The 5012-nt window shown below is 37.4% G+C and overlaps 1 protein-coding gene across 8 annotated transcripts in view; it reads right to left on the bottom strand.

The window, feature by feature from the left end:
• Positions 1-1658: 1658 nt before the first annotated feature.
• The window catches only part of shaker (potassium voltage-gated channel protein Shaker), a 431166-nt gene continuing 427812 nt past the window's right edge, over positions 1659-5012 (bottom strand). For all 8 annotated transcript variants that reach the window (XM_089731751.1, XM_089731734.1, XM_089731739.1 and 5 more), the window contains one exon: positions 1659-3034. The gene's annotated coding sequence lies outside the window, so the exon portion shown is untranslated. The remainder of the gene's footprint in view (positions 3035-5012) is intronic.

Raw genomic sequence — 5012 nt, 5'->3', positions numbered from 1 at the left:
TCGTTTTCATACATACCCTTGCAGTATAGCGGCGTGACTGGCACCGTCGGTCTGTGTATTTCTACCGCAAAGAAATCATAAATTATGATGTTTGATTTTGGCCTTACTCGCGTTTTGTTGTTTGGCTTAGGACCTACGTAATTGCTTAATGTCAGTTAGGCCATAGCCTCGTCTGCTAATATAAGCCAAACCACAGCGAGTTAAGAGTTAACTTACTTTTCCATTAGATGTGTGAACGAGGTCATGGCTAACCTGGTGTTAAACGGTTACTGGAGATTTCCCGTCGCGATCTTACCTTCATACATGAGATAGAAGACTATTTTACTACGCTTAATATATTGAATGTCTTAGTATTTACAAGATCAGACATAACAAGAAAATCCTGTTCCTACTAGTTAATTAAACACAAGATACACCTATCCCACCGATGAAATCGAAACGCGCGATGTTCACGCGAGAGAAAGAAGTAGGTTAGCCCTAAGCACGCCACTACAGATCCTCCCGATCCATTAACGGTGCTTTTAGGTATCCCAAGCACCGGTTACCGTCCTCGTCGAACCCGTCGCTTGCGACGAAGGGCTCGACGAGCGAATTAACCCATAGACACAGCCCACTCTCGCCGGATCTTCTCAGTGGGTCGGGATTCCGATCCGGTGGTAGATTCTGCGAAGCTCTTGCTAGGGTCAGTGTTAGCAACACACCCAGTTTAAGCCCCGTGAGCTCACCTACACGTCAAGGAAAAGCTGAAATAGCCTCGCGCTCGTAATCATATTTAAATCGTACAAACTATAACTATACTTGTTATATCATCAGGACATGAAGCCCGGCAACCAGTAATCACGAATACATTTTGTGCGTTTGATGATCACACTTAGAAATTTATGAATCGTGATGCCGCTTAAAAAAAATACACATAACCAGTCTATACTATGACTCCTGTTGTATTAACTATCTTTTAGGCTATGGCGAATTTAAAAATATATATCGATTGGTGAAAGGCGATATTTTTGCAGCTTTACAGGAAAGCTATTTAAAGATAAAAAATTGGAAAAAATATCATAACAAAAACATTTCTTCAGCTATTTGAATGGAGTAAACTTCATTGAAGTTCAATTAAAAACACCGAACTATTGATACTAATAGCAAATAAAACGCACCTTTAATTATATAGAAAAAGGGCGCGTATTGAGCGAGATGTCGCTTAAAACAAATAGCCTTTCACCCCTCTATATATTATTGTCTACAATTTTATATACACGTGAAGTGTTAATAATAAGGTTATAGATGCCTGCTTAAATCTCTAATGAATAATCGCAAGATTAATAAAAAAAAAAATTTCTTTTTTAAAAGAAGTTAATGTTAATAGTGCGGTTATTTTTAAATTACGAAGTATTTGGTGTAGCTTACAGTATAACCAAGACCAGATCTTGTTGATGATGTCCAAAAAATTTTTTTTATTCTATTGATACATCATAACACACAATAAAATTTAGTGCACACACACAATTAACCTTCAATGCATTATTTAATTCATTCATGTATGTTAACTATTTGTTAGAATTGTTTCAAACAAGTTAACAACACGAGTTCTACGATCTTACGATCCCACGAATGAGTAAGAAATTAGGACAGAAAAGAAATAAGAAATGAAACATCGGTTCCGTTTATTAAATCATTTATACAATGATCGAGTTACAACTTATACATAAAGTGAAATCATTCCATTTAGCACAGCACATTTACAAACTCAAGTACAAAAATTGGAAAAAGCTCCAGACATACAATGGAATTATCGAAATTGGTACATACAAGCGGAAAATATGTTTGGAATTTACTCATTAATAATATTGTGTGAAGCGAAATACATACATTAAACTATTCATCTATAACTATTAAACATTAAGATATTGAGGGTATTTGTGTCCTATTCATGATGACGACGCGAGTTCGGCCAGGGTCTCGATTTGTTCATAAACATTTCAGATGTAAAGTAAGAATATAATAATTAATTCATATTGGTCGATCCATATGTTATTCTAACGAACCATCTAGTGAAGTCGTTGAATGGGTCAACATTCATCCGTACTAATCTAGATGCTCCAGACCCGTTAATTTATTTAATGTCGTTTATTTAATGAATGGTTTAATCATTTAACTAACATTTAAATTGTTCAATCATGTTGATGTACTTGTTATTCCTCTCCCATTGTTCCTGCTTACCTAATTCTAATCATCTCACAACACCAAAAGCCTAGAAGATTCACTTGATGTTAGACCGAACAACACCGTTGATATACTAGACATTCCTCTGCCATTGTTCTGTCTTAACTAATACTAATCATCCCACAACATCAAAAGCCTAGAAGATCTGCGTAAAGAAGATACAACTATTACTAGACCGAACAATACCGTTGATGTACCAGACATTCCTCCGCCATTGTTCGAAATTATCTAACCCAAATCATCTCACAAAATCAAAAGCCTAGAAGAGTCACTTAAGGTTAGATCGAACAACACCGTTGATGTACTAGACGCTCCTCCGCCATTGTTCCAAATTACCTAATCCTAATCATCTCACAACATCAAAAGCCTAGAAAATCTGCGTAAAGAAGACACAACTATTACTAGACCGAACAATACCGTTGATGTACTAGACATTCCTCCGCCATTGTCCCTGCTTACCTTATCCTAATGATCTCATAACATCAAAAGCCTAGAAGATCTGCGTAAAGAAGATAACTATTACTAGACCGAACAACACCGTTGATGTACTAGACATTCCTCCGCCATTGTTCCTGCCTACCTAATCCTAATAATCTCACAACATCAAAAGCCTATAAGATCTGCATAAAGAAGACACAATTTTCACTAGACCGAACAATACCGTTGATGTATCAGACATTCCTCCGCCATTGTTTCTGCTTACCTAAACCTAATCATCTCACAACATCAAAAGCCTAGAAGATTCACTTAATGATAGATCGAACAATACCGTTGACGTACTAGACGCTCCTCCGCCATTGTTCCAAATTACCTAATCATCTCACAACATCAAAAGCCTAGAAGATCTGCGTAAAGAAGACACAACTATTACTAGACCGAACAATACCGTTGATGTACTAGACATTCCTCCGCCATTGTCCCTGCTTACCTTATCCTAATGATCTCATAACATCAAAAGCCTACAAGATCTGCGTAAAGAAGACAAGAACTATTACTAGACCGAACAACACCGTTGATGTACTAGACATTCATCCGCCATTGTTCTGGCTTACCTAATCCTAATCATCTCACAACATCAAAAGCCTAGAAGATTCACTTAATGTCAGATCGAACAATACCGTTGACGTACTAGACATTCCTCCGCCATTGTTCCTGTTTACTTAATCCTAATAATCTCACAACATCAAAAGCCTAGAAGATTTGTGTAAAAAAGACACAACTATTACTAGACCGAACAATACCGTTGATGTACTAGACATTCCTCCGCCATTGTTCCTGCTTACCTTATCCTAATGATCTCATAACATCAAAAGCCTACAAGATCTGCGTAAAGAAGACAAGAACTATTACTAGACCGAATAACACCGTTGATGTACTAGACATTCATCCGCCATTGTTCTGGCTTACCTAATCCTAATCATCTCACAACATCAAAAGCCTAGAAGATTCACTTAATGTTAGATCGAACAACACCGTTGATGTACTAGACATTCCTCCGCCATTGATCCTGCTTTCCTAATCTTATTAATCCCACAACATCAAAAGCCTACAAGATTTGTGTAAAAAAGACACAACTATTACTAGACCGAACAATACCGTTGATGTCCTAGACATTCCTCCGCCATTGTTCTGGCTTACCTAATCCTAATCATCTCACAACATCAAAAGCCTAGAAGATTTACTTAATGTTAGACCGAACAACACCGTTGATGTACTAGACATTCCTCCGCCATTGATCCTGCTTACTTAATCCTAATAATCTCACAACATCAAAAGCCTAGAAGATTTGTGTAAAAAAGACAACTATTACTAGACCGAACAATACCGTTGATGTACTACACATTCCTCCGCCATTGTTCCTGCTTACCTAATCCTAATGATCTCACAACATCAAAAGCCTAGATTTGCGTAAAGAAGACAGAACTATTACTAGACCGAACAATACCATAGATGTACTAGATATTCCTCCGCCATTGTTAATGCTTACCTAATCCTAATAGTCTTACAACATCAAAAGCATACAAGATCTTCGTAAAGAACACAAGAACTATTACTAGACCAAACAACACCGTTGATGTACTAGACATTCCTCCGCCATTCTTCTGGCTTACCTAATCCTAATCATCTCACAACATCAAAGCCTAGAAGATTCACTTAATGTTAGATCAAACAATACCGTTGACGTATTAGACATTCCTCCGCCATTGTTCCTGCTTTCCTAATCCTATTAATCCCACAACATCAAAAGCCTACAAGATCTGCATAAAGAAGACACAATTATTACTAGACCGAACAATACCGTTGATGTACTAGACATTCCTCCGCCATTGTTCGAAATTACCTAATCCTAATCATCTCACAACATCAAAAGCCTAGAAGATCAGCGTAAAGAAGACACAACTATTACTAGACCGAAGAATACCGTTGATGTACTAGAGATTCCTCCGCCATTGTCCCTGCTTACCTTATCCTAATGATCTCATAACATCAAAAGCCTACAAGATCTGCGTAAAGAAGACAAGAACTATTACTAAACCGAACAACACCGTTGATGTACTAGACATTCATCCGCCATTGCTCTGGCTTACCTAATCCTAATCATCTCACAACATCAAAAGCCTAGAAGATTCACTTAATGTTAGATCGAACAATACCGTTGACGTACTAGACATTCCACCGCTATTGTTCCTGCTTTCCTAATCCTATTAATTCCACAACATCAAAAGCCTACAAGATCTGCATAAAGAAGACACAATTATTACTAGACCGAACAATACCGTTGATGTACT

Source organism: Bombyx mandarina, chromosome 01 (genome assembly GCF_030267445.1).
Source record: "Bombyx mandarina strain Sakado chromosome 01, ASM3026744v2".
NCBI lineage: Eukaryota > Metazoa > Arthropoda > Insecta > Lepidoptera > Bombycidae > Bombyx > Bombyx mandarina.
This window is presented reverse-complemented; position numbering and strand designations above follow the sequence as displayed.